General features: G+C 43.8%; 1 protein-coding gene and 1 long non-coding RNA gene across 26 annotated transcripts in view; one reads left to right on the top strand and one right to left on the bottom strand.

Annotated features, from left to right (window-relative positions):
- LOC125621727 (uncharacterized) overlaps nt 1-11408 on the top strand; it is a 357495-nt gene extending 346087 nt beyond the window's left edge. For 22 of the 25 annotated variants that reach the window (XR_012664862.1, XR_012664863.1, XR_012664851.1 and 19 more), the window contains 3 exons: nt 7967-7991; nt 10314-10591; nt 11305-11408. The gene's annotated coding sequence lies outside the window, so the exon portion shown is untranslated. Of the gene's footprint in view, nt 1-7966; nt 7992-10310; nt 10592-11304 lie in introns of all 25 variants that reach the window. The other 3 variants (XR_012664838.1, XR_012664839.1, XR_012664833.1) reach the window with 3 other exon arrangements.
- Nucleotides 2346-19971, bottom strand: part of LOC142069016 (uncharacterized) — a 33710-nt gene continuing 16084 nt past the window's right edge. The window contains exons 2-3 of the long non-coding RNA XR_012664869.1: nt 4475-5381; nt 2346-3756 (exon numbers count right to left, since the gene is read on the bottom strand). This is a non-coding gene — a long non-coding RNA (uncharacterized LOC142069016). The remainder of the gene's footprint in view (nt 3757-4474; nt 5382-19971) is intronic.

The following is a 19971-nucleotide window of genomic DNA, read 5'->3' on the forward strand; positions in this document are numbered from 1 at the left end:
CTTTTTTGCCATATCCCACCCCTGTGCTCTGTTTGTCTCCCAGCACGTGCTGCTGCATTTCAGGATTCTGGTTCCCCATCTCTTTCCAGCCCTTTACGCTCCAGAATTATATAGAAGCGCTCCCAAATAAACTAACAACAATATTAGCAGGAACAACACGTTTTGGTTAATAGGCACTATGCCCAGAGGCCCCCAAATGTCTTAACAGAAATAACTAAAATCAACATTACAATAAACAAAGGCAATGGGCCTATAAAAAAACCCAAACCCACTTTGAGCACTCCTACCACTTAATCCCATCTGTCAATAGACGGCTGCTCTGCGGGGACTGGTCAGCATCTTTCTTTATTTTTCTAGGCATCTTGGCTGCGTGCAGCACACAAAATGACTCAGAGTTCCAAAAAGTGATTTTGAAAGTTGCTCTCTGCGGCTGCTACATGTTTGCTTTTCTCTTGACCTCGCCACTCAGTTCTTGCTGTTGTTGCAAAACTAAGCGGTGGGTTGGATCCAAAAAGTGAAACTGCAGCTCCTTCAGAGTCTCGCATTTTTGCAAAAAGTCCTTCCTGCTTCCTGTTTGTGCTCCCGGCATCGTTTCCAAAACAAAATTTCCACTGAGACTGAAAAAACCCAGAGCCACACTGAGCCGGATCGTGAGCTCAAAGTCAGTGACAACAACAGAAGAATCTAAGTGAGTTAAGTGCTCGAGTCTGAATTCTTCTATGTATCCAAAGAGCTGAGAGGCCTCAATCCTCCGGTATCTGTTGGGTGCAGCTAGGTGGATTGGTGTTTGTTGCTCATCAGTCCTGGGCTCTGGGTAGTTTAGAGAATGCTTTAAACTATGTCTGGATGGGTATATCTCCCACCCTGCTGAGGATGATGCCAGCTCATTCTATACTAGGAGCTGCAAGGATGGTTGGCATAGGAGTATGCTACTTGGGCTGTACCCCAGCTGGGGAGGCCAGGCTGCTTTCCAGCTCCTTTGCATCATGGGAATGTTGCAAAAGAACCAGAGCAGGGCTCAGGATTGAGTCTCTATGGCACAAAGTGACATCGCAAGCTTTACCCGGGGCACTCTGTGCAATATGCCTCATCCATGAGCAGGAAGTTCCATCTCTAGGGTGGAAAGCATAGTTCAGTTTGCATGATCCGTTAAAAGCTTGGTTTCTCTACTGAGACTGGCAATGAGGGGCATGAATTAATGCCAGTTAAGGTGGTTGATTTAGTGATTTCCAATAGGAACTGGACTGAGATTAACAAGTTCATTTACTAGAGGCACTGAAGAGCTGTCAGCAGTATTGCCAACCACAAACATTAAAAATCGTAACTCATCCAATACTCATCCATTATCCTGATTCCCATGAACAAACCCGCTGTCTGGACTGATCACACAGATCAATCAAAGGTATCACTGTGTGGTCAAGGGACAGGCACTGGACAGTAGCCATCAGGCTTCCAGTAGTTCTGCTTCAGGAAATTTAACCCTATACCTGGTAAATACTAAGCATGAAAGTGTGATTCAGTGGCCCAAACAACTGTCTAGAACCCCTGCTCAGTTGAAAAGATGCCGGGACATACGGCAACCGAAGAGGTCTTTAGCTATCATAGCAACACATGGTATGAATTTTGACTTTAATTTGCTTCACATTAGCTGTAGCCTCGCTCATTCGATTAGTGGTCTTCAAAACCACGGCAAGCCCCTGAGCCCGACTCAGCGGACATGAGGTATCATTTGGTTTCTTATTGTCACTTCTCAATGAAAGCAAATCAGTGACCAGCAAATCAGTACTTTGTTTCCAAAATATTCAGTGTGTGACATGCTAACGTGCAAATGATCTGCTGGGATACAGGCAACTGTATAGTCACATGTTGGGTACAGAATAATATATTAACAAGTCAAGACAGTTCTCTCTCTCCTTGAGAATATACAGTCCCCAGAAATGAGAAGAACATAATCTATTTTAGCACATTTGATTTCGATTTCCAACACTCATGTTTTCTTAATGATCTTTGATCATTTGCAAGCTCAGCTCATTAGAAGAGAAATCAGCAAATCGTTAGCTAAATTGCCATAATGATCTTGAGACTATCCCATAATATACTTTACTGCCATCTCTGAAGGTATGAAGCAAGTCAGCTGAAATTAGTTGGGGGCTTTTGAATGGATCAGTGGCATAAAATTGCAGACACCTGGGCTGTGAACTTATGAACTTCTTTTACAGCCTCAATGGATGCCAGATGAAAGTTGCTTGGCCTAGCTAGATAGCTGTTGCAGGTGATGGTTTATAATGGCAATTGAGATAAGGGTGTAAGAGCTAGGGAAAAAAAACATGAGGGCACTTCAGAAGTTTAGACAGTTAACTGTTTACTTCTTAATACTGTAACAATTTATCTGGAACAACTAGTTCTGTAGTCAGGGAAAGAAGAAACAAAAAAGCTACAAGTTAGTTCTTTATTTTCTTGTTACCAGTTTGCTGGTTAAAATGCACAACCAGAGATCTTCTGCAATTACAGTATCAATAATCATTACCCAGCTTACTTTTCTTTCTGTAACACCATGTCTGTGGGTATCAAATTCCTGACAAATGGGATGTAACTGTGGAATGTAGTTTTATATTATGCCTTTCAAGCTGAAATAAATCTGCTACATGACAGGGAGTTAGGTACCAGTAGTGCAATGGTTAGGGGCAAATATTTTTGCTTTTTTTTTTTTGTAGAAACCCAGAAAATGTAGAAAGAAATAAAAATCCCCCTGCAATTTTTTTGCTTAAAAACAAAAGGCTATTTAAAAAAAAATCAAAATCAAACCAAACATTTTGACCAGCTCTAAAAATTACCAAAACAAAATACAATACAATTGTTTGGACTATGCTGAACTTGTTAGGTGACAGCAAGCTGCCTGCTGGGTAATAAAAGGCTTTTTAGTTCTTATTATGCCCTTCTTAGATAGATTAAATGGCTGGAAGTTAAAGCCAGACACATTCAAATTAGAAATAAGGCACAGATTTTCAACAGCAAGGGTGATTAACCATTGGCACAAGCTGCTAAGGGAAGTGGTGGATTCTCCATCTCTAGGTGTCTTCACATCCAGACTGTATCCTTTGCTGGAAGAGATGCTTTAGTCACACACAAGTTATGGGGCTCAACACAGGAGTACTGGGATGAAATTCTATGACTTGCGTTGTACTGGAGGTCAGATGAGATGATCTGTTGGTTCCCTCTGGCCTTAAAAATCTATTTATTAAACAATGAACGTTTATTACCATTGTGGCTACCTTGGATGTGGGTGCGCGCCCTGGGGAATTAGGACATTTCCCTTTTCCTGTAGCTCTGGTGTGGGGGGCATATTATAATTGCTTAAAAGGGAACCTCCATCTACTTTCCCATTAGCTCCCTCCACAAACATACCCACCAGTGATGGGCCATGTTAGGATATAGATATTCAGGCCTGTCTGTAAAGGCCTATACTCTAAGAATTTAGGTGTATTCTTATCACTTGGCTAGTGATAGAGGTATAAAAGAAAGAAAGAATTAAAACCACTGTCTGCCAGTGTAAGGGCCTTCTCTTACTGTGACAGTTTGTGGCCCTGTGCTTAGGCTCAGGCCTTTGGCTAAGCAGCAGAGGCAGCCATAAGCTGGGAAGCGAACGGTCACATCCTCACATTCCAAACTAGTCACATTGAAATAAGGTGCTATTGGGCTGTTAGGCACTATCAGGACAGGATTGTATTCCTATCACCTCCAGAGGAAGGGAAGTGCCTAGAAAATGTAAAAGGAAACTTAGTTTGATAGCATCCTGTCTGGCAAGAACTCACTTATCAATAGCTGGGATGTGAAATCCTCACTTCTGTATTGTTTTGTCATTATAGTTCCCACTTTGCTGTTGTTTGTCTGTATAATCTCTGTCTGGTTCTGTGATTGTTCCTGTCTGCTGTATAATTAATTTTGCTGGGTGTAAACTAATTGAGGTGGTGGGATATAATTGGTTACATAATCATGTTACAATATGTTAGGATTGGTTAGTTAAATTTCAGGAAAATGATTGGTTAAGGTATAGCTAAGCAGAACTCAAGTTTTACTATATAATCTGTAGTCAATGAGGAAGTGACTGGGCGTGTGTGGGTGGGGGTGGGCATGTGGGGGTGTGAGATGGGAACAGGGAATGGGGGTAAGAAAATTGGAATCATGTTTTGCTAAAGGGGGAAATGGGAACAGGGAATGGGAGTAAGGAAGTTGGAATCATGTTTGGCTAAGGGCAGGAATGGGAACAGGGACACAGGTGTAAGGCTTTGTGGTGTCAGAGCTGGGAAGGAGGATACTAAGGAAGGAAACTGGAATCATGCTTGCTGGAAGTTCACCCCAATAAACATCGAATTGTTTGCACCTTTGGACTTCGGGTATTGTTGCTCTCTGTTCATGCGAGAAGGACCAGGGAAGTAAGTGGGTGAAGGAATAAGCCCCCTAACAGGCCACTTACTCATTTTCTTTTCCACCTTCACACTTTGAGATGGGGTCCGAGGGTCCAAGCTCCCCCAGCCCTCAGGCTGGCATGGTCAATGTTTGGGAGCAGATGAAGTGGGTGAGAAAGCTTTAGAGTGTTGCAGCCAGGAGCCCGAAATGAATGGTTTCAAAAGGGAGTTCCAGATTTACTTGCTGTGGCTCGGGGCAGACAGGGAAGTTAGTAGGGGCCATCCCACCGAGGCTGTTCACAGCTGAGCCCTTTCTCCTCACCGCATGAGGCACTCAGTGTTTGATCTGGCAGCTCTCTGGTCCTCTCTGATTTGTCATTACAAGAGTGAGCTAAGGTTTCAAAAGTCACCCATCTCTTTTTCCTCATTCTTGTATGTCTACCTCACTCCACCAAGTTCCAGTCATACTTCTTACCATGGCTGGGTTGCACTTGTTATCAGAGGGTTCAAACTTTCCAGTGCTCATACAGTCCTTGGAAAGGTGCAGGTGCCTGAGGACTTAGCAGGTCATTAATCTCTCATATGAACCATCTACATATCTTGGTCAACACCTCTGAAAGACAGCTCAGATAACATGGTGATGAGTTAATTATAAATGCAGCTAGACAGACTGAAGGTGCATAATCAGCATAGGGTGGGGGCCGTGAGAGTGTCATATGACTGCCCTGTGTAATGAGATGTTATACGAGGATAAATTCCACTTCTTCTCTGAGGTTGGATGGCTATTAATGTTAAGAGATGGCTTTGGACATTTCAAGTGCTATAAATATACCCCATTGTTTTCAGATCCACAGCCTACCATGTTGTTGATGGATACCTCAGCTCCTGTTGTTCCAAATGGGGATAATCACATCAGTAAAGGCTACAGGATCAGGCCCTTAAGTGGCTGTTGTCCTCTTGAATCAATCTCTTTTCCTGGTCAAATGAAAGATCAGAGCATTCATTCTTTAATTCTCCATGCATAGTACAATTCTTTGCTAGAGTCAACCACTCAAGAATCACAGAATATCAGGGTTGGAAAGGACTTCAGGAGGTCATCTAGTCCAACCCCCTGCTCAAAGCAGGACCGATACCCAACTAAATCATCCCAGCCAGGGCTTTGTCAAGCCTGACCTTAAAAATATCTAAGGAAGGAGATTCCACCATCTCCCTAGGTAATGCATTCCAATGTTTCACCACCTTCCTAGTGAAAAAGTTTTTCCTAATATCCAACCTAAACCTCCCCCACTGCAACTTGAGACCATTACTCCTTGTTCTGTCATCAGCTACCACTGAGAACAGTCTAGATCCATCCTCTTTGGAACCCTCTTTCAGGTAGCTGAAAGCAGCTATCAAATCCCCCCTCATTCTTCTCTTCCGCAGACTAAACAATCCCAGTTCCCTCAGCCTCTCCTCATAAGTCATATGTTCCAGTCCCCTAATAATTTTTGTTGCCCTTCGCTTGACTCTTTCCAATTTTTCCACATCCTTCATTTAGTGTGGGGCCCAAAACTGGACACAGTACTCCAGATGAGGCCTCACCAATGTTGAAGAGGGGAGAACGATCACGTCCCTCGATCTGCTGGCAATGCCCCTACATATACATCCCAAAATGCCATTGGCCTTCTTGACAACAAGGGCACACTGTTGACTCATATCCAGCTTCTCGTCCACTGTAACCCCTAGGTCCTTTTCTGCAGAACTGCTGCCTAGCCATTCGGTCCCTAGTCTGTAGCGGTGCGTGGGATTCTTCCGTCCTAAGTGCAGGACTCTGCACTTGTCCTTGTTGAACCTCATCAGATTTCTTTTGGCCCAATCCTCTAATTTGTCTAGGGCCCTCTGTATCCTATCCCTACCCTCCAGCATATCTACCTCTCCTCCCTATTTAGTGTCAGCACTCAGGAAACTCTACGGCTTAGGGGGCAGAAAATGGGATGCAGAATCTTGAGTTGGTTTCTCTAGTTTGGAGCCAGCACAGGTCAATAGACAAAGAAAACTTTGTCTGCTGTAGTCTCTGCTCAGGACAGCACCAGATATTAGCGATGAGGATTCAGGTGCATTGGCAGAACTGGAGAGGGAAGCTAATGCAGGGTCTCCTGTGTCTCAATATTAATTTCTCACATTTCTTTTGAGCATCAAATTCACACTTCCATGAAAAATTGTACAAATGAAGATCATGCCAGTGTGCTCTCTCCTTTCTAGCCAAAGGCTACCAGGTAACCATTAAAACAGGCTTCGATAATTAGATGCAATAATGAACGTTGTTTTCAGTCTGGCCACTACTGTCTGACCCATCAACTATGAAGGGGTTATTGACTGATTTATTATATTATTTATGTCATTTTAAAAAACTGGAATCATGTTTGGCTCCTTCGTTATCACCATCCCATGGGACTTATCATCACCGCAGACTTTATTATGCCAATGATGAAAGGGCATCACATTTTTGTGACTAACCCTGTCAAGTGTGATGTTGACAAATTCTGTTTCCGTTTCCCAGGATAGCACAGCGGTGTTGTTGCTCATTAAATTTATTTAGTGTCTTTCTCTCTTTTCTCCTTTCATTTTTCAAGAGGCAGGTGATAATGACAAATGTTTTCAAAGGGCTCTAGCTGCTCACTCTCAATGGAATCTGTGTGTGTACTACAAAAACAGAGGGACTATCCTTGATATCCCAAAAGTTGCTGGGAGAGGAGACTTCCAACCCAATTTTTTTTTCTGAGGACCAAAATTAAGCTAGCTGCCCATCAGACCTGAGGCCTAAGAGGAAGCCTGCTGTGCTCTTTATTCTGAATTCTCCATTTTGCCACATCTTGGGAGCTGTGGTGCAGATGTACTTATAGCCCTGATCTTGCAAATACTTACACACATGTTTAACTTTACTCATGTCAGTAGTTCCATTGTAGGACGTAAGCCTGTGTGTGGGTATACCTGTGTATGCGTATACATACCTATACCTCCATGTATACACCTCACACTGGTGCTGACTCTGTGGGTGTTCCAGGGCTCAAGTACCCGCGGGGAAAAAATAGGGGGTACTCAGCACCCACCGGGCTAACGGGGGCTGCTTCTCTGGTGGCCCTGGGATTGGCTGCCAGTTTCAGTGGCTGGCCCTATGCTCCCAGCAACTCTTTAGTGGCTCCCCCATCAGCTGTTCAGCGCGGCTGCCCCACCACTCACTCCTCTCTGCCCCCTGCCACTCTCACTGCCCTTAAGGCAGGAGGGGCAGAGAAAGGAGGGAGCGGCGGGCGGGAGGCACTCAGGGGAGGGAGTCTCTGGGGAGGAGGCAGAGCCGGGGTGGGAAGAGGTGGAATGGGGGCAGGGCCTTGGGGGGAGGGGACAGAGCCAGTGCGGGGCACCCACCTTCAAAATGAAAAGTCAGCGCCTATGACACCACATATACATATTCAGAGTGAGAGAGAAGAGAGAAGAGAATCAATGACTTGATGCCTGTTTATTTTGAAATTTGCTGTGAAAACAGAACATGATACCAGCTCAAGTAACTCCTTTCTTTTTGGCAGTTGCAGCTCTTCTTGAAATAAACAGGTAAGTTACAGGCCTCTGGGGGATTTTTAAAACCACTTGTCCCTCAATCATTTTTCCACTTTCCTGCTACTACCCTGTATGAAACAACTTAAATGATATTTATGTTCTTGCATAGTTGGCAGTCCAGCTCTGTGTTCAGAGTGGGATATGTTTTTTTGGGGTGGGGATAGAAATTTCCACTCATTTTGTATAATTACGAAATAGAAAATATTTGTAGATCATGTTTTTGCACCATAACTAATGTGCCATTGGATCTGGAGTCCAACGTGAGCCTGACACATTTGCAGGAAAGGGAACTGCTGTGTGCGCAAAGTAGAATATTTACACTCTGATCCCATTTTGGTGACATCGCTCAAGAGACACGAATAATTGCAGCTTATGGGCTGATTTTCATCACTCAGCTTGTTTGGAATTCCCTGTGTTCAAAGCCAAACTAAAAGAAGAACAAAAGGTGCAATTCACCTACGCGCTGGGGGAGCAGGGGAGATTTTAAAAAAAATGTGGGAATTAAGACAAGCACGTAAAACAGAAATCAAGGAGGGATTAAACATAGGAAGCTTTGTGCTCAAGGTGGCATAAATTGGCACTGAAATCAATCAGGCGGTACTGATTTACACCATCTGATTGCACCATCTGAAGAACCTGGCTCCCAGGAGACATGCTTTTGCTGTCTGCCGCATCATCCTATATTACAAGGAGCTCCACTAAAGCCATTATTAGATTCACATGGGTTTATGCTAGTGAGATGGAAAACAGAATTTGCCCTGGAATTCTGAGTCCAATAGACATCTTCCCTTTGTACATGCGCATCAAACTCAAGCATAGGTGCCTGCCAGAAAACTGGCACCCAAAAGAGGGAGCACAAAGGAAAAATTTATTTCCCCAATCCTGACCTTTCACCAAAGTGAGGCGACACCTGCATTGCAGACCCCTCCGTGCCAGAGTCTGTGGAAGGGTATTCCAAGATGGGGGTGGAGTGGCCACGAGGTGCCTTTAAACCAGGCCTTGTGTTCTGCTTATAGAGCTTTACTGTGTGGCAGTGACAAAGGAAGTCGAAAGAATGTAGGTTGCATTTCAAGTGCTGGCATTTGGGAAAGTTTGATGTGATGCACACGCTGAGTCCATTTGATACGAAAGACACTGCTGGAGAATAAATGGCAGAAACACAAACATGCCATCTGTCAAAGTCCCCTTTCTGGCCATAACTGTGCTTTCAGTAGAGCAGTGGGGAATGAGTGATATGTTGCAGCTGAGTGCCCAACGGAAGATTTTAAGAACAGGTTGGGCAAACACCTGTCAGGGACGGCCTGAGCTGACTTTGTTCTACCTCAGGGCAGGACACTGGTCTGGATGAGGTCCCTACCAGTCCTATATTTCTGTGATTCTATATAAGGCTAGAAGTTATGGGCACAAATCCAACAGCAGCTAGAAATCCAGAGTGACTCCATTTGAAGTACATGGCCTTACTTCCATCTGAATGAGAGTAGAGTTTGGTCTTATGATTTTTGGGTGTTTTTGGATTTTTGGATGCTGACTTTTTCTGTGACCTTGTCCAAGACTGTGAGATGGGGACACTGATACTTGCCCACCTCACAAAACATTGTTGTGAAGTTATTGGTTGAAAAGAGTTTTAAGGATGAACAAACATCATGCAAAGACCTGCTCCTGTGAGGTATTGAATGCTTCCCTCCCTGCCCCTCTGCCCCACAATGACTGGAACAGGGTCAGTATCTTACAGGAAGTGTGGCTCAGTTTATGGGAGCAGGCTCTAATTGCCATTCACCAGTTCTTTATTACTGATGGGTCAGGGTAATGGGCCTTTCAGAGCTGGGTTGCTGGTTTAAATGTGGCTCAAAATAAACTCAAAGCCTATCCCATCTGATGGCCACCTGATGTTCTTTCTGACCCCTTTTCAGGTGCCAGAACAGCTTTGATTCATTTCACGACTCCCCCCACATCCTAAGTGAGAAGATATACAATTGGTAGCCCTGAGGCAAAAATTTTAGCCGCTTAGTTTGCGCCATTCAATTAGAATTGCTCTACAAACCTTGTCTGTTGCTTTAATCCGTAGAAATAATATCTCCCTTTCCCTGCCATCCCCCAAAGAAGAAATAAACAGTCCCAGATAGGACTTTTAAAATTCATTGTAATCTTGCTAAATTTGTGGATCCAGTCTTTCACGCTTGCTTCTGTAAAAATAGTTCTGTTTTACTGCTAAACGAAGGCTTCTTTATATAGCCTGTAAGGGCACTAATGCAGCTCTTGTTTACATGGAAAAATTACAAACAGGTTCTTGATTCTTTGATCCCTGTACTCAAGCAGCTTAACCTGGACCTGCCGTTGGTTCTGGCCGCAGGAATCAGATGCGTGGCAATGGAATCTGTCGAGGACTTTTACTATTGTTGTCAGGTGGGGAATTAATGTTCCTTCCTTTTTAAAATACTCTCTGTGTATGTGCAGAGGCTAAACAATCAGCAGCAGACTGAGTTTGAACTTGTTTTTTTGTTGTTTTTTTTTGGTGGGGGAATCCCCGGAAATAAGATTCTTGTTGGGTTTCATCACAGCACTATACACAGGACTCGCTGAGGATTCGGAGGCAGGTCAGTATGACAGTTCTTTGGGATATACCCCAAACTTAACTGACCTGTTTTATATAGGCTTGGTAGAATTCAATTATTTTTTATAGTTTCCACAGATATCAATGTTTATTTTTAAGCATTTTATTATTTTATCGACATAACTTTTCACAGTTGTGCAAAATAATGGGGCAGAGGAGTTAGACAATAATTAACTTTTTGAATCTCAACATCTACTGTCGTTAAATAAAGCTTTACACGCTGGCTGTTTTAGCAGAGCTGTAAATACGCACTTTATGCAGCATTCATTACAACAGGTTTTACACACGTTAAGCTGGGACTTTAATAAGTTGTCAAGCAGCATTTTTGTACTTTGCCTATGCAAATTTTGATGATTATAGATGGAAATATTGTTTTGTGTGTATGGTGAAATCCGTGTTTACTGATAAAAATGGAACCCTTCCAAGCCTAGTTATATATATAAATTGTATGTATATGTGAGTATAGCTTCAATGCACATCAGCTGTGCCAAACAGTTAACAAGTCCCAGCTCAGAGAGCCTGCAAGCATAATACAACATGAATGGGAGAGCAAATGGTTTCAATATTTAAAGGGTTAGTAAGTATCTAAGAAATGAAGTGGTTAAAGGGTCTCCAAAGAAGAAGAGGAATTTTGCATAGATTTTGATCATCGTTCATTTCTGCTACATCTGGGTCACTATTATGTGTTCTTTTCAGAGCTGGTGGCGAAAACCTAAAACATTTCCATGGAAAATTCTATGAGAAAAATTTCCCTTCAACATTTTTTGTCAAGAATTTTTGTTTTTTTACAGGATATTTCTAGATGAAATAAAAATATTATTTTCATTTCCACTTAAAATTTTGTTTTATTTTTTCCTGGAAGCTGAACAATTTCTATTTTAACTTTTGGGATTTGGAATTCTTCACTTCCCACTGCTTACCATATTTACATCTTCCTAATTTTTTTTCCACTAGAAAAACTTAGGAAGGAAAAATTAAAAAGTGAAAGAAAATGGTAAAAAATGAAAAGAAAACAAAACAAACAGATGAAAAAAATCCCCCTCCCCCCCCCCGGAAATGAATGAAAAAGTAAAAAAAAGTTTGTATAAATCCCTTTTCCACTTTTCAAGAAATAAAGAAGTGAAACAGGGAATTTTTTTTCTGACATTTGCTCTTATTTTTTTAACCCCCTAATACCCCAAATTCCCAAACTGAACATGAAAGAGCAAAATAGTTTACGTTTCCAAAAACTGAAACAAAATGACACTTTAAAGTCAAAATGAAGTTAAAATATTAGTTTTCCTTTTAAATATTAATTCAATACACAATTTTTGTCTCAATGTTTTTCATCAGAAAAAAAAATCGAAATCAACAGTTTGATTTAGATGAAATCACATTTTCTGATGGTAAAATTTTTCACTTGCAGAATTTCAGCCAGGTCTTGTTGTTTGCCCTCTGACTTTTCAGTTGAGCAGTTGCAGCATTTGATTGTCGGTAGGCAGTGGAGCTACACAGGGGCAACTTGCTTGTGTCCTGATCCTGCTTCGGACTTTGGGGCTTTTGAAAATGGCACTTAGGCACTTTTAAAAATTTTGCTCATCGTGACTTGTTCACAATCACACAGCAAGCGGTAGAGTCAGCAATGAAATTCAGATCTCTGGCTTCTCACAAAGGCTATGTCCATGCTACAAGTGACTCCCAGTAATCACACCTCTTCCTCCAAGTGTAGATGTCGCCGCTGTCTACCAGGCCTTGCTGCTGAGAGTCAATGAGCTGAGCCGAGTCCTGTGCTTGAAACATGTGTGATGCAAATGCCAAAAGGAACCAGACTATATCACATGTTTCCGCATGTGAGCTGAAACCAGTAGTCCTTGATCATTCTTTACACAGACAAACCTCCCTGAGGTGCCTGCAATGGGAATTCTGCCTGAATCAGAGCAACCGTTTGGTTCAGTGGGCACTGAACCTCTAAGAAAGTTTCCTGCATGGAGGTCTGTAACAAGCCTGTTGCATTATACCGGCAGCATGCGTTTGGTCCCATGGCACTAAACCTCTGTGTAGACTGCTTTGGTGATTATTAGTGTTAGTGAATGTATTCTTTAACATCCATCCTGAACAGAGAACCAGATATTAGACTTGCCTTTCTGCACAGTACAGACCACTGGTGTCTCAAGCATTTTGTAGGCTTCATTAGTATTATTCCGTACCTGCACGTGAGTCTTTGGGCCAGATTGTGAGCCAAAGTCCCCATTAAGTTCACTGGTACTTACTGCTAAGTAAAGACTGGGCAAAACTGAGTAAGAACCCACTGAAATCAGTGTAGAGACTCCTACTGTCTTCAGTGGGCTTTGCATGAGGGTCATTGCCCTTTGACACCCAGTAGTGCCGTGATTGTGACTTTCCCAGAAGCTAGCTTTGTGTGTGTGTGTGTGTGTGTGCGTGCATGTGATCGTTTGATATTACGGAGGAGCAGGGCTAAATGATCCCGCCCCTCTGCCCCCGAAAAACATTACATTTGCTAGCAAGATAAATGTGTCCTAATTTGCTCCTTAATCCACCATAAAATAATACCCATTCGCCTCCCTTTACTCGCATCCCCACTGATACCCCCTTGGTTCAAAGAGCAGACAGACCCACACAGCTAGATTACACTTATCGTGGTTCATGGATCGCTCCTTATTTACTTAAACCTCCACTGCCTCCAGGGCCAGTGACGATGCTGCTGTCCTCAGCATCGACATCTCTGCCAATAACAACAAGCTCCGTTTAGTCTGCCACAGCTTCCTAGGGAGAATTGTTTTCTCACTTTCCTCCCTCTCCCCAGCCCTTTAAAAATGGCCAATGCCGAAAGGTTCTCCCCAAAGGCTCCAGCGTTAGTCCACTTAAGAACAAAAGCTTGACACATGTATTTGATCTAAAGGGTCCCCCCACTGACTACTCCTTTTACAAACCTTCATCCCATTGCTGTTCAAGTCTGAACCTTTCCATGCAAGGAGTTTTATACACATACACGATGTGCTGCAAATATATATATATATATGATTTGATTGCTGGTTCTTTATTTATGCATCTACACACATATATGGGCAAATACCGTGTTTTAATCCTCCAATAATTGGCTTTGGAAAAACAGTAGCTCATAATAATAATATTGTGAGTGGCTGGAATAAAAAGAGCTATTTAAATGATGGGCAATTAATCATGCATGCTTGGACTAATGAAACAGTGCCAGAAGTCACAGAGGGGAAAATCCCCCCCCTCAAGTCTCCTCCTGTCTTCAGACCCACCTAACTGGTAGTCAAAACAGACTTTCTCACTTCTAAATTCATCTGCTTCTAACACACAGGCAGAGCTGAAGCAATTGCCCAGGGGCCCGGGCAATTTAAAAGGGGCCGGGGGCCCCCAGCCACCGCCAGCGCAGTGGAGCTAAGGCAGGCTTCCTGCCCGCCCTCACTCCACACCGCTCCTGGAAGTAGCTGGAATGGCCGTATGGCCCCTGTGGGGTAGGGGGTCTCCACGCGCCGCCCCAAGTGCCAACTCCACAGCTCCCATTGGCCAGGAACTGCAGCCAATGGGAGCTGCGGGGGCAGTGCCTGGGCCCCCCACCTAGGAGCTGCTGCCGGAGGGGTGTGCCTGTCGCTTTTGGGACCCGCCCCAGGTAAGCACCGACCTTCTGATCCCCTCTTGCACCCCAACCCCCTGCCCCAGCCTAGAGCCCACACCCTAACTCCCTCCCAGAGCCCAATCCTTCACCCCCTCCCACACACAAACTCCCTCTCAGAGCCTGACCCTTCACCCCTCCCACACCCAAACTCCCTCCCAGAGCCTGTACCCCACACCTGCTCTCACACCCCAACCCCCTGCCCCAGCCTGGTGAAAGTGAGTGAGGGTGGGGGAGAGCGAGCGACAAAGGGAGGGAGGACGGAGTGAACAGGGGGCAGGGCCCCAGAGAAGGGGCAGGACAGGGGCATGGTCTCAGGGAGGGGGCAGGCAGGGGTCAGGGCAAGGGTCTTTAGGTTTGCGCAATGAGACAGTTGGCAACCCTGCCAGGCGGGCATGTGGAAACCCTGGCCACGCCGGAAGAGCATGCCCAGCAATGCAGCCAGCAGGTTGCTGGGCACCTGGTAAGGAACACGACTTGCCTAAGGTCCTACTGGAAGTCTGTAACAAAGTAAGCAATTGAACATGGATCTTCTGAGCCCTAAAACACCATGTTAATTACAAGCCTGCCTATAATGGCACGTGACCCATCGGCAATTGCCAAAAGCAATTCTCTGAGTTACTACAGAGAATTCTTTCCCAGGAGTCTGGCTGGTGGGTCTCGCCCACATACTCAGGGTCTAACTGATCACCATATTTGGGGTTGAGAAAGAATTTTTCCCGGGGTCACACTGGCAGAGACCCTGGGGTTTTTTGTAGCCTTCCTCTGCAGCATGGGGAATGGGTCACCTGCAGATTTAAACTACTGTAAATAGTGAATTCTCTGTAACTTGAAGTCTTTAAACCATGATTTGAGGACTTCAGTAACTCAGCCAGAGGTTAGGGGTCTACTACAGGAGTGGGAGGGTGAGGTTCTGTGGCTTGCAATGTGCAGGAGGTCAGACTAGATGATCACGATGGTCCCTGCTGACCTAAAAGTCTATGAGTCTGTGAGACCATCCTTCCTTTTCATTCTGGGAAACACTTTGGTATTGTCACTCTCCGGCTCATGAATGTATTGATTATTTCTGAGCTGTAGGCCTGTGACCCTGTGCTCTTAGGAAAAGGTTTTCTTTTCTCTCACATGACAATATCTGAGACCACCACCTCTTGCTTGGGTGAACAGGAAACCTCTCAAATCTAAGTAGATAGTTTCTGCCTCGTCTTGTCACACTGGAACCAACACATGAATAAATTTGATCACTGCAGAAACTATAGACAGACAAGATCAAATAAATGTTACCCACAGCAAGTTCCTTTACATAAGCAGCCTCTTTTATTTGCCTCTGAGGTGTGGACAATTTGCCTGATTACATGGTAACCTGAATGGGAACAGGAGAACTTGCATTGCATTTGTTAACTCCTGATAAAGTATGTCAATAACCTGTATCAACACTGTTGTATCAACCCCTCCTGGATTGTAACCTTCGGAACTGCATTCTTGTGTTTTGGGATAACTGTATAATTGGCCTTTAACATTCAATCGCTCAGAATTCTTAGAAAAGGGCATTTGAGCCTTAGCAAGAAGAGAACTGAAAAGCAAAAGAATGTCACAGGTGTCACTGTAGCTTCATTTAGTGTAAGCCCTCAAAACATTTTACATATAGCTAGAGAAGCCTCACAACCCCTCTGTTTGTTAATGTATTTCAATTTTCAAGAAGCAGCCATAAAAGAGAGATAGACCCATCAATTCTCCCGTGATCAACTCAAACAACCCCATCACTCTGGGAATATATACAGAAGTAACCCACCTCCCTACCGTGACATATGAAATATCCATTTCATAGAATAATAACTTAGGCACAGACAGGTGGGGTGACTTGCCCAAGTTTAGACAGCCGCAGAGCTGGGAAGGGAATCAGGCGTCCTGGTTCCCCGACATTAACCATTAGATGAACTCTCTCCCAATAAGAGCTGTCTCCCCCAATCCCCACAACTGAACTTTCCTCTCTGCTAGATCCTACTCTGAGGTCACCATCCTGTGTTTACAGGATGTATCACAGTGTAATGCCATGTGATGTCCCGATTTGAGGAATGCTGGACTTTGCTCCGTGACCAGCTCAGAAGAGAAGCTGGGCTGGGTGAAAAATGATCCTTTGGGTTTGAGTTTTTGGGAAACCAAAATACCTCTGGGTAAAACTTTCAAACTTACTGGCCTGAAATTTTCAAACTTACTGGCCTGAAATTTTAAGTCCTTGAATCCATATTTAAGCACCTAGTTGAGTTTGGTCTGATTTGTGAAGGTGTTTAGCATCCATAACACACAGTTGAGTTCAGCTGGAGCTCTGGGGCTCAGCACCTCTGATAACAAAGCCATACTTAGAACTCTGGAGTCCAAGAGATGACTAAGCTGTAAAGGGGAAGTAAGGTCAAGTCAACCCCTTACTTCCAGCACCGGAAACAGTCCTTGGATCTAGGCACAAAGGGATAAATAGATGCTGGGTACTGCGATTCCCTCGCATTAGTAAGTAGGGAATGTATGATGCCTTGGCAATTCCCTTAACGATTCACTTGCCAGGGCAGTTGAGCTGGTGTGGGATATGTTGCCATTTGCTGTTAATACAGGTTAGAATAAGGGTGGAAGCTGGAAGGAATGTGTGCTTTTTCAGAGGTGCAATTCCTGCCCTGCACTGTACCTGGGAGGATGCCCTTCCATGTAGGATGGCCAACCCCAAATGTTCAAAAATCGTAAGTCATGTTCACCAAAAATCATGAGATTGGCTTTAAAATCAGGAGATCATGTAAAAATAATAGATTTGGAATTCTTTTTATGGCCTTCTGCTTTTTGAGCCTTAGGGTGCCCTGGGGGGTCACATTTTGAAGCTTTCTCCACAGCCACGAGGGCTAGAAACTTACTTTTTCTTTAAGAATGAAGGCTGGAATCATCACATCTCCACTTGACTCCAGGAGCTGGGGCTTTAAGGAAAACAGCAATTATGACACGACTCATGCAAAAATCACGAGAGTTGGCAATGCTGTACCTGTCACCCCTTACGCAAAGCTTGTGGCGGCCACAACCTTGTGCTGAATTTAGTTGCCTGCATGTGGAATTAGCTGTCCAGATACCGTCCCTAATGTTAATACTCTGGGCCTGGGTAGTTAGGCAAACATTGTTAGAAAACAATAACTAAAGTAAATGGAATGTAAACTGATACGTGTGTGGGGCCACATTTTCAAAGGTTGGATTTTAAAACACATGGGCAAAAAAACCCTGCGAATCCACTTATTTCATAAAGAAACATTAAAAAGCAGTCACACCTACCATGGCCTATTTTGCATGTGTAAATATTGGTTGAGTAGGTACCACAAGAGCACAGCAGCAACATTGGGGAGCAATCTTTAAAAAAAAAAAAAACATGCACCCAAATTCTTCTCTGTTACGCTGTGTAGTCAATATTGTTCCACTCCACTGGTGTAACTGAGAGGAGAATTAAGCCTGGTCTTTAAGCCTAACACACTGAAAAGTCGACCGTCCACTCTCCCCCACCTCCCCCCAGTCTGAAAGATCTTTAAAAATACAGATGGTGTATCCAAAGAGAGCCCACCAGAAAAGAAAAATAATAAAGAAAGTAGCTAGGAAAGACGGGCCAGAGGTCTCTAGTAGCCAGAGTTTTCTTTCCCTGCAGTAAAGCATGGCTAAAACAACACAAACTCCTATGGCTTGCTAATTTTTCAGCCCAATATTTTCATATAATTTGTGTGCTTTATAAGCCTTGGAAAACCCACAAGAGGCCACACATGTCTGATGTAATCGTCTTTGAATTCAACAAAGCCCATTACCATGTCAATGAGGGGGATGGTTTCAAGGAGCAGAGGGCGGTCTGCAAAACACCCAGAGGGGATTTTCACTGCAGCTACTGAAATAATAAACTCTCCCCCCCCGCCACCCCCCCCTTCTCCCTTCCAAATTTTGGCTCCAGCTGGAGAAATTTCAATAGTTTAGTTCTAATCGCAGATAATTCTTTTTTTATTGTGTCATTTCGGATGCTTGTTATTATACATAACAAACGTTGCTATGTTACTAGACCATAAAGTGTGCACTTTAACTTAGATCTGTTTGAGCAAAAAACAAAACTCTTTGCATTCTGGATCTTAAAGGTGTTGGGTTTTGGGGGTTTCGTTTTTTACTGCAACACTTTAATCCTCTCCTGTGCTGGCCTTTTTCTTCTCCCCCCCCAAGCTTTAATTAAAAAAGATTAATCATTTACACTCTGATCCTTCAAACACTTATACATAGGAGTAACTTTAGGTGCATGAGTAGCCCCCACTGGCTTAAATTGGACTACTCACATATGTTAAGTGTTTGCAGGATTGGGAACCTACGATGTATTTTTCTATTAAGGTCTAATAAAAAGGTGGAGCAGAAGGTGGAATATCATGACACGCCAAATTACTTCACTAACAAACACAATGGTGGAAAAGAAAAACCAAGATAAGAAAAACCTTGGAAATAAAGGTTTCAGAGTAGCAGCCGTGTTAGTCTGTATCCGCAAAAAGAAAAGGAGGACTGGTGGCACCTTAGAGACTAACCAATTTATTTGAACCTAAGCTTTTGTGAGCTACAGCTCACTTCATCGGATGCTGTAACTCACAAAAGCTTATGCTCAAATAAATTGGTTAGTCTCTAAGGTGCCACAAGTACTCCTTTTCTTGGAAATAAAGTGAAAGCAGCAAGTTATCACCTTAAATGCAACCTTCCCCGAAACACATTTTTGGTGATGCATTTTGAGAGCTTTTATCTAAGCAAAAGACTATTTTCCACAGGGTGCTGGGAAAAATTAAACAACTTCAGAAAATAACTGCAAAATTTGCCTACTTAAACACAATAGAGCAAATGTTTGCACTGCAAATAAGAATTGCGCAACGTAAAAAAACCACACACCTTTCAGCAAAATCCTATCATTTTTAGTTTTTCCAGGTCTTTCAACTAGTATGTGTGAGTTTGTGGGGATTCCCCTTAGCTTAAAAGACACACATCCTTACTAACTGGCACCTTTTGTTGGAAAATCCAGGCTCACACAAATATGCTCTTCCCCAGAAAACAAGAAGGAAGCTTAGCTTTGACAAAAGTTTTCAGGTCCCTATCTGGTTTCATATCCATATTTCAAACACCAAGCTGCCTGAGTTACGCATTTGCTTTTGGATTTCGTCATGAAAAGCTTGCACTGCCCTGTGCAATAGGTCGACTTCCGTCTCCCGTGCCCCACGTATCAAAACTATTTCCAAATCCTGGCCTTTTTCTCCTCATATCATTTCCAAGATCCATCCCTTTCTTTCCCTCCATTTCTATCCCCACAGACAAAACTCTCATTCAGAGCTCACCAACTCATCATCTGTTGTTACCCCAGGAAACTTCCCCTCTTCAACCAACCCCCAACACCCAGGCTTCCTGTTGCACTCCATACAAAATGCTGTAGTTCAGATAACCTTTGGCCTGGCTGCATAGGCGGCGGGTATAATAGGCTACTAAGCCTCCTCTGGCACTGTCATTGCTGACCTGCCGCCTCGGCTGGGGTGGCCCCACCACTTCCTCTCCCTACTCTGCCCCTTCCCCGAGGTCCCCACAGCCTGCCACTGCCTGGCTGAGTCCTTCCTCTCCTCCACTCCACCCCTCCTCTCCGGAGGTCCCCGCCGCTCGATGCATCCCTCCTCTCCTCCCCTCCCCCATTGTGTCCCTCCTCACCC

This window comes from Caretta caretta, chromosome 14 (genome assembly GCF_965140235.1).
Source record: "Caretta caretta isolate rCarCar2 chromosome 14, rCarCar1.hap1, whole genome shotgun sequence".
In the NCBI taxonomy this organism is placed as follows: domain Eukaryota; kingdom Metazoa; phylum Chordata; order Testudines; family Cheloniidae; genus Caretta; species Caretta caretta.